We start from the raw sequence: 10,338 nt of genomic DNA on the forward strand, positions 1-10,338 counted from the left end.
GGATGGAGTATAGTGGAAAGAAAGGTAATCCTTCTTAGGCTGTGCAAGTGTTAAAACATAATAAATCAATTAAAAAAAATTACCTAAAGGATCTCTGGTCTGAAAATTTGAACTTCTAAACAGTTTTACCAGAAGTTAAATAGGGTAAAGAACTTGAGAAAGTTCAAGACCAGGGCATATAATTTTTTGTATTAAAGGAAGGATTAAAGATTTGCAATTTCTGAAGAAGTCATTGAGAGTTTAAATAGTAAATTTAATAATTTTACATAATTAATTATATTTTGCTCTAACACTAGTCATATTCATACTGGCAAAAAATTAATTGAAATAATCTATTATGTAATATCAAGAGTAATTATGAAAATATTTAAATCCATTTTAAAAAGTAACTGAAATGCCTTTCTTTGAGGACTTCTTGAGTACTGGGCCTTATGCTTTCAGAATGCAAGTTCGTTTTTTACTTCAGTCATAATTATTCTGACTGTTTTGAAAACATTTTAGAAACCACAACCGCCAAGTTCAAATTGTGCCATACATATTTTTGTGGCATGGAGTTTATAAAGTTTGTGATATTTGACTATAATTTTTAGATACTTATACCATCCTATTAAGAGTTTACCTGGAAATTTACATTTGTGTAGATGGTTTGGTTTCTGTTGCATATACATATGAAGGAGTGGTTCATCATCATTAAGAATGCTTGGACTTTGTCTCATTAACATAGTCTTCTCCATTTAAAGGAAATTTATATAAAGCAATGGATGCTACAGGTTATGTATCCAGTTTAGAATAAATTTTGTGATAATCAGCATTATTTTGTTCCAAACAGAAAACTCTTAAACAGAGCATATTTATTGAAATGGAAATATAAAGCTTTGATGTAAGTTTCTTTAGAAAGTGAAAAAAGAAGCTGAACCAGACATGGTGGTTTGTACAGACTGTGTGTTTCCAAATCTTTTTGACATGCTGTCCAGCAGAATAAACCAGATTACCAAGGGGTTTGAAAGGAGACTTCCTAAGTGATTTTAAAAAGTAATACAGTTTCTTAATTCATCAACTGTTATTAAATTAGTGTGTTCCCTTAACTGTCACCTCAGGTTACATCCAAACACAATTCTACAGTTATGTCTAACCACGGGGCATGTATTCACAAAACCATTTAAAATGCATCTTTTTTTTTACTGATATTCTCTGTGTATTGTTCCAGACTACAATTTCTTTGTAATGATTGCAGAACAGCAATATTGTTAGGAAGATGAAGTTTAATAACATGTCACATCTTCAGCTTAGAAATCATTTAGTGTAACAAACAGATGGATGTCTTTCTCCTTCAAAGAAAGTACTGTTGTAAACTTTCCCTCTGAATGAAAATGAGTGAACAGCACATTTAAAAAAAACGTTCGTGTGTAAAATGTGTAAAATATGCATAAGTATTTATGTGTACATCTATACGCTTCCACCAACAGGTCTGTCCCTCATGCCTTTCCTAAAAAAAACCAAAAAATATCATGCAGTCCCTATCTCTGTTTTTCAGGTCACATCTGAAAATTCATTTTCCATTATGCTTCAAAAAGATTTTAAAGGTCTTATTTCTGGTTTTGGTGAATAAGCAAGCCATTGTTTTTTTGGAGTTAAACATTTCAAAAGAAGTTGATCCACATCCAAACACAGTACAAACAAAGTTCTTTCTATCCCTGTTTGTTTTTCACACTTAATAAGCCACTTCACCTGCTCACCATCAAGAGCAGATTGATCTTCCCTAGTGCTCACACATTCATTCACACACCTACACTCACAGTTCCTCAGACCACAGACACCAATCTTTACAGAGCAGACAACATTTTAAAAAGAAAAAGTCAGTCAGTAAAATATAAAATAGTCATTCAGAGGATAGAGAAGCTCAGATTTGTGACCAACTGTGGAAACTGACCATACATAAGTCTATGGGACCTTATGAGATGCATCCCAGAGTCCTGAGGGGATCAGCTGATGTAGCTACCAAGCCACTCTCCATCATACTTTAAAAGTCATGGCAGTCAGGTAAGGTTCCTGGTGACTGGAACAAGGGAAACAATGCATCTACATTTAAAAATGCCAGAAAACAGAAGACCCTGGGAAGATCATGAACAGATCCTCTTAGAAGCTTTGCTAAGAGAATAAAGGACAGGGAAGTTCTTTGAAACAGGCAACATTGCTTCACCAAATGCTCTAAACTGGGGAGAGATGGATTTTACGGGGGGATTTTATGGGGTGGATGAGGAATTGGTTGGATAGTCACATCCAGAAGGTAATGCTCAATGGCTCAATGTTCAGACGGAAATCAGTGGCAAGTGATGCCCCTCAGGGGTCCATATTTGCATCAGTATTCTTTCATGTCTTCATCAGTGACATAGTTGGATTGAGTGCACCCTCAATCTGTTTGCAAATGACATCAAGTTTAGTGGTTCAGGTGACATACCTGAAGGACAGGGTGCTTTTCAAGAGGGGAAAAGTGGGCTCAGGTGAAGCCATATGATGCAAGGTGCTGCATCTGGGTCAGGACAACCCTCAGTGTCAAAGCAGGCTTGGAGTTGAAGGGGCTGGGAGCAGCTCTTCTGAGAAGTACTTGGCGGTGCTGGTGAATGGAAACTGGACAGAAAGATAAGAGAACCTTCACCAGCAAGTCAATGAAGGAGATTTTCTTCCTCTGCTCTGCTCTTTTGAGACACCACCTGTACTGTGTCCAGCTCTGGGTTCTTCAGCTCAGGAAGAAGTGGGTTGTTGAAGTGGGTCCGGAGGAGAGCAACAGAAATGATCATAGGCCTGAAGCATCACTCCTGTAAGAAAAGTCTGAGATGGTTTGGGTTGATCAGCCCGGAGAAGACTTCAGGAAGACCTCATCATGGTCTTGCAGTACATGGGAGTACAAAGGGAGCTTGTAAGAAACATGGGGACAAACCTCTTGCATGGACCTGTTGAGATAGGACAAGGGGTAATGAGTTTTAATGAAAAGAGGGTAGATTTAGACTAGCTATAAAGAAGAATTTTCTACAATGAGGGTGGTGAAACACCAAAAGAGTGTCCCATCCCAGGAAAGATTCCAAGCCAGGTTGGATGGGGCTCTGAGCAACCTAATCTAGTTGAAGATGTCCCTGCTTATTACAGGAAGGTCGGACTAGATGTTCTTTGAGGTCCCTTCTACCCTAATTATTCAATGAGTCTGTGATCTTGAGAACTTCACCTAATCTTGTATATTTACTTTAAATTTATTTGTAGAAGAACAAGAACAGATCTGACCTCAGGAAACACTTATTTTTGGGACTGAGTTTCAGGTTCATTTTATATATGGGCCTGTAAATCTGACATTTTTCTCTGTCCTTTAAGCTATATAAGTCATTCTGTCATGGCTCATTCATTAGTAGATTGATATATCAGCATTATTTGTTGATAATTAGATCTATCAATTCTATTTCTACATCCAGATATTTGTATTTATCTTATTTAAAATCAGTGTAATTCACAATGCTTCCGATTCAAAACTCATTATTCTTCTGAGAGAAAGGCAGGACCACATTCTTCATTTTACAATTCTCAAAAGAAGGACATGTAAAATGGGATTCATCCCAGGGTCTTTTTTTTGTGGCTGAGAGAAAGACACATTGTCTCTTCACAATGTGGATATTTAAAGTAAATCAGATGAATCTGCTCTAAAAATTTTTTTTTTCTCTTGTGAGTATAATAGGAGATCAGGTGATGTAGACACCTTTATCACAGCTCCCCAAAGCTGTATGAGGCAGAATCCTCACAGAGAGCTGTCAGGACTTTTCCAAGTTCACAGGAAATACCTTGCAAAGGTAATTCAGTGCAGGTCCCTTGGGTCTCATTTGTAGAAATTCTTTCCTGCCTAAAAGAATTGTACTGACAGTCTATAAATATAACATTTATGGGGTTTGGAGGGGAATTACTGAAGGTGTATTGCTGGGAGGTAAAAATGCTTTCCATGATTTTGTGGTCACTTCAATTTAATTCTTTCCCTCCTGTAATTATTTTCGTACTTCTGATTAGTCATTAAGTCACTGGTTTCCTGATTATTTGATCAAATTAATTTCCATACTGATTATCTACAATTTTACCAGTTGCTCAAACAATTTCCATTTAATATGTTTCTAAACGATATTCATATAACACTGAATGTGAATATCTACTTTAAGTCTGCATTTGCCTCTCATCCTTTCAGTACAAATAGAGGAAAATAAGATGTTTATTAAATACAAGTGTTACTTTGGCTTCATTCTGTAGAGATTTTTCATAAAGAGTAATTATTTTAAAGTATGTACACAGAGTAGAAAATAATTCTAAACAAATATTTAACATGTAATTTGCATGACTGCCCAATGGCCTGGCAAACAAAGAATTAGGATTATGATTTTATGAGAGGCCTCTTCAAATACAAAGCATTTTGGAAGATTGATTTTTCATATTACTGGGTGAGATTTTTTTCTTTGTAGTACTTCATGTGCTGAACCAAAACTTTAAGTATTGAGTATAATATATTACAACTTTTGAAAAATAAATTTGGGCACAATACTATAGAAGCATATATAACATATGTTGAAGCAGTATAGCATATATTGCTTCAGCATTATAATCTGACTTGAACAGTTAAATCTGGCTTGATATATAAAGCTCAATTATATTACTGAGCTTAAGTTATGGGACTTTTAAAGGTAATGACACCATATACTTTATATTAAAACTTTAAATGTCTTAATATATTCACCAAAAGATGACTACACCTTTGAAGGGATGGTGTATATATATATTTCTATACACACAGACACATACACACATATGCATATAAAAATATACATATATCCAAGCTTTTATAGATATAAATTATAGCTATCTCCAAATTTATCTTCTGTCTCATCACATGCTATAGCACTGCATTTCATGTAGCTGTAACATTTGGTTTGGTAACTGGTAACATTTGATTTAGGTTTAAACTTTATGAAAAATGGAAAATAGAAAACAGATATTTCTATTGGGAAAAAAAATCAATGACAAGGAAAAAAACCTGTGGCACAGGAACAGGATAAATAATAGCAATGCTCTTAAAAAGCTCTGGAGCCTAGGACTGTACATTTAAGTGGATTTGCCATACCAGAAGAGCATAAAAAGCAAATTATTAAAGCATATATATTTATTAGAAATGGTGTACTGCTTTCTCCTTTTCACATATTATTATCCAAACTACCTTTGCAGTGAATATGTTATCTATCACATTTGTCTAACGGGCAAATCATGCATTTATACTTACAATTTTGCCATTGTTTTGACTAATTCAGGCAAGAATAAGAAGCAAAACCACACAGAGAAATAATGTGAGGCCACACAGAGGAAAAAAGTGTGTAATGGATCCGTTTCCCTCTCCTTGTGAAGGAGTACATTTCTCACTTTTTAGAACAAGGCAAAGGACAGGTGAGGGAAAGTGAGTCAGCCTAAGCTGAAAGGGGCAAACTACACCAAATGAATTTGCGTTCTCCAAAAGCTGTGACTGATCCATTGGCAAATAGTATTTGATACATGAAGCTTTATACATTTCTATTAAATTATCTGAAATTCTCCTCTAAATGAAAACACAGATCAAAAACTAGGGTTTGTGAGTCAGTAACTGCAAAGTTATTAATGCTTTGGGTTCTGAAGGTGGGAGGAGTGCACAATACAGGGACGTTCACAAGGCACGTCAGAGCATTTTCTGTGTTTCGGTGGGGAGGGCATGTGTAACTTTGAAAAGAAGTTTGAGATATTTTACAATATTATACAATGCTATTTTATCTATATGCATTTAGCCTTAAAATCTTTCATTGTTTTTGCTTTTCTCATACCTACCAAAATTCCCAGCTCTTTTCTCTAGACTTCATCAGATGTAAGAGTTATAAAATCAAAACCTTTTTTATAATACAAAAGAAAAAATTGCAATAAGGTGGGGGATTTTTTGTGTTTTTATTCAGATCAGATGACTTGAAACTCATAATAAGGGACAATAGACATCAGCAATAATAGGCATATAACATATTTGTAAAAAATCTCTTTACACAAGCACTAGATATATCTATTAATGACAATCTAAACTTTGACTAAAATAACTCCAGTCTTTAAAACTTTTTGATGCTGCACAAATTTGTCAGTTGACAAAGAATTTTTTTTTTTTTTTAACCTGGAGGAATTTCCAAATACATTCAATTCTGAATATGCTGCAACACAGTGACTGTGGAGATGACTTCAGACTTTGAAAGAAAACATGTATCATATTCCATTCAATGGACACGCACTCCCACCATATACACAAAATTCACAAAATACACAAATTCACTCAGGGTTGATGCTACTAACAAGGGAAATATTGCAGCTATTCTCCACAATAATATGTATGTTGAATAGTCAGAAATAACATGTCTGTTTACTTCAATTTTCTGTAATTTAAAGATTGTAGAAATAAGGAACTCTTAATGGTTTTATGGCCACAGAGTATTCTAAAAAAATAATTTTAGGAGGGTGTTTCTCCTTCATCTGTTTATCTTCTATTAGTTCACCACAGCTTAAATTTTTAAAATTTTTTAGATTTTTTTTTTTTTTAAATAATCAATGAAAATTGATGCAGCATTAGACTAGAGACACTGATTTAAGTGTCCAAATGTAGCTGTCTAACCATCTGTCAAGGTCAGTGAAGAGCTAGGTAAGAAAACCCTTGGAGCCAAGAGACTAGTCTGCTAATCAAACGTAGGTGCTTCTCTTAACGTGCTACGTCCCTCTAGCCTCTCTTGCCTGAATTGTCTGATTATCCCCTGACCGTAAAGGAGCCTTTGACAGCTCTCAAGGCTGCACTTTACTGTTACAGACTTCCTCTTTCCCTGGTATAAAGAATTTCAACTTCTCTTCTGCCCATAGAACAAGCTCAACAGCAAGTGTGGAGACGCTCACTGTGTCATGAATTTTTCATAATAAAGATCACAAAATTTACACCATTCTTTAGGAAAGATGAGGAATAATTGCAGAAAACCTAAAGAACTGGTCCACAAGAAGAGACGTCATGGCTTGGCCTTGTTTAGATTGTAGATCACTGTGTTCTCCAGGCTGATGTGGAGACAGCAGGAAAGAATTGAGGTGAAGCAAGAATGACCAGTTCAGCTTTAAATTGTTACTCTGGCCAGTGGCTTGAATATCTTGAATTTAAGCTTCGTATTGCATGTCTTGTGAAACATTCTGAATTTTTTTGGATAGGTTGAGTTTTAGTGTCTTCATTGATTGTTATATTGACTTGTATTAATGATAATATGCTCTTCAAACAACACTATATTTTTGCTAACCTTTAGCAACAGACTAATATGAGTATAAATGACAAACTATATCTGCTGCTTTCTCTCTGTCTGTATGTTTCATCCTTCCTATATTCATAACATCTGTAACAGGGTATTCCAGTCAGTATTGTTCCCAATGCAGCCAGAACAAATAGCTTTCCACAGAATATGGGAATATTTGCTAGAATCTCACCTGCTTGTATTGATGTATTATGTTTCATCAGAATACACGTGGTTTACATGTTGCCATTGTTTTGCCTGTACAGACACAATCTGTCTCTTGAATTATATAATTTAGAAACAGTTCCATTATTTCAGAGACATTAGTACTGCTAAATAGGTTTTGTCATCTTATTTAAATCATTTTATATAAGCATTTGCTGTCAAATGCATGCTTGAGACTTTGTGAATGATTCTAGCCTACAGAACAACTGTCAGCATCAACAAAGTTATCTGTGCTAAAACACAGATGCCCATATTAAAAGTAAATGCCTTTCTTATTCTGTGGAATATGCAAAAAAAAATTAACCACATCCCATCTTATTAACTGATGAAAAGTGATGCATTTTTCTCCCCAGGATTCACTGGAATACTGGTTCTGGTTTAGAAATAAAAACTGTATTTTAGTTATGGAAAGAATCTATTCATTATAGTTTTACATATGCAGGCACAATAAAGACATTTGCAATAGATTTGCTATAGACATTAAGAATTACTATGAACATTACACCACAATATAGTTAACTTACCAGTCTAAAATTTATATACATATGTTTAATATAACATTGAATTAGCATGCATTCCATGACGTATATAAATTAATCTTTTAAATGCCATGAGTTTTGTAAGCAGCTGTATTTAACATTCTAGAATCTTCAGCAAAGTTACTAGCAAAAGCTTCCTTTTTGATAAGTATTAATGTTAAAATTTAAAACAAAATAGAGCAAAAGGTAGCTAAATGTGATTTTTTTTCTGATTTTCTTCATATTGATTAAAATTACATAGCACGTAATTCAGAAAACACTATCTAAAATTTAACTAAATTTCTGAATCTATAAAATAGCCTGAATTTACATTCAAATTACTAAAAAAGGTAAAATATATATGGACTGTGATAGTTAGTCATTATGAGCATTTAATATTCACTTCAATATTGTATCTCTTTGGTGTATGGAACATGTAACAAAATTCCCTCACTCTAAAATGAGAGGAATCTCATTCTAATAATTTCCAGGCTTTCATGTTTTATCTTTCATTGGTGAGCTTCAAGAAAATGCATAACACATTATATCAAATATCTCTTTAGTGGTAGGCATGACTACACTATTTTTATTTTATAGCTACATTATGATTTGCCTAAGGGGCCTCAAAAAGCCAGAGGCCATTATGCTTTAACAATCCCTGGATGATTGAATAAAATAGAAAAAAAAAAAAAAACTAATTATGGATTGAAGTTGCGTATTTGAAATTGAATTAATGTATTCAGAAAATTTTTGCTCTGGACTCAGTTTTAAAGGATTAAAAGGCCAAACCATGACAAGGTTGAGTACTTTGAAGGCTGATTTAAATGGTAAGGCTTAATCATCTTGTGGGTATGGAGGCATAAATCAAAATGGATTAACAGTTTACTCCTTAGCGTTTTAGTCTATATAAACTTTGCTGGATATTTTTCAAAGTCAATGAAGAGTGATGAGCCCCCTAGCACATTCTTTAACAGTGAAATGAGTTGTGCCTATATATTATGCCTGTCTTCTGAAGGCTTGTATCTGGGAAAATTAAGTTTACCTTTTCTGACCCATCACTCAGCTGTATCCAACCCCTGAGCATACACTGTGGAAACTATGTGTGTTTGTACAGCACATGTGAACTATTAGAAAAGAAGCATAGGTGCCTCTGTGCTCAGAGTTATCCATGCAAGGGAATTGAGAACCCTGTGTTAGAAACCAAGGGCTCCTACACAGTGCAGAAGAAGAGGTACTTTTTCCATGGTCTTGTAGCGATGGGACAAGGGCAAATGGGTTTCAATTATATGAAAATATATCTAGGTTAGGTATTCGGAAAGAATTTTTACTATGAGGGTGGTGAGACCCTGGAACAGGTTGTCCAGAGAAGTGATGTCCCATCCCTGGAGGTGTTCAAGGCCACATTGGGTGGAGCTCTGACCAGTCTGGTCTTATGAAAGGTGTCCCTGCCCTCAACAGGGGGTTGGAACTGAATGATCTTTAAGGCCCTTTAATACAAACCATTCTATATTTTTATTAAAGTATTACTACTTTTTCTTTTACCTAACTGACAGCCTCCTGTTTAGTGCTTAAGTGACTGTCATGAGCATGAGAAATGTACATTTGCAATCCTTCATGCATGTAGGGGAAACTGAAGCGCAGATTTTCGTTGTACAAAAAGATACTTCAGCCTGTCAGGTTTGTTTAAAGGCATTTCACAACCTCTCATCAAAAGCATTATAGAAGTATACAGGAGGCTCAACTACACTTTCTGTGTCATATTATTTCTTGAACTAGGATTTTCAGGAATAATTGGGCAGATGCTATGATGTTCAGGATTTCTAACTTGGAAATGTTTAGTAATACTATCTGTAAAGTCTGCATTAGTATAAACTCCTTTCACTTCAGTGACAGATGAATAGGCATTAAAATTTTAGATTTAGGTACCTTCTTCCTATTTAATTTATGTGCTTTGGTATTTTGTCTTCGTTCTGTTATTTCAAAATACATGTATAAAACACAGAAATTGCCCAAAGACACTAGTAAAGTTCTCTTCAAAGCTTTACCTACCTTTGGTTGAACCTGATCTGAGCTGTTAACAAGACTCTTGAACACCAAGTCCTTTATGATTTTTTTGGCATTTTAGTAGTGCATTTAGTGACTATACCACAATAAAAATATTTCCTGTCAGATTGCTGTTAAATTCATACCTTCGCTACTGATAAATTCCTTAATAATGGTACAAATTGCTAATGTTTGACAATGTTAAAGAAATC

The sequence above is a fragment of the Agelaius phoeniceus genome, chromosome 2 (assembly GCF_051311805.1).
Source record: "Agelaius phoeniceus isolate bAgePho1 chromosome 2, bAgePho1.hap1, whole genome shotgun sequence".
Taxonomy (NCBI): domain Eukaryota; kingdom Metazoa; phylum Chordata; class Aves; order Passeriformes; family Icteridae; genus Agelaius; species Agelaius phoeniceus.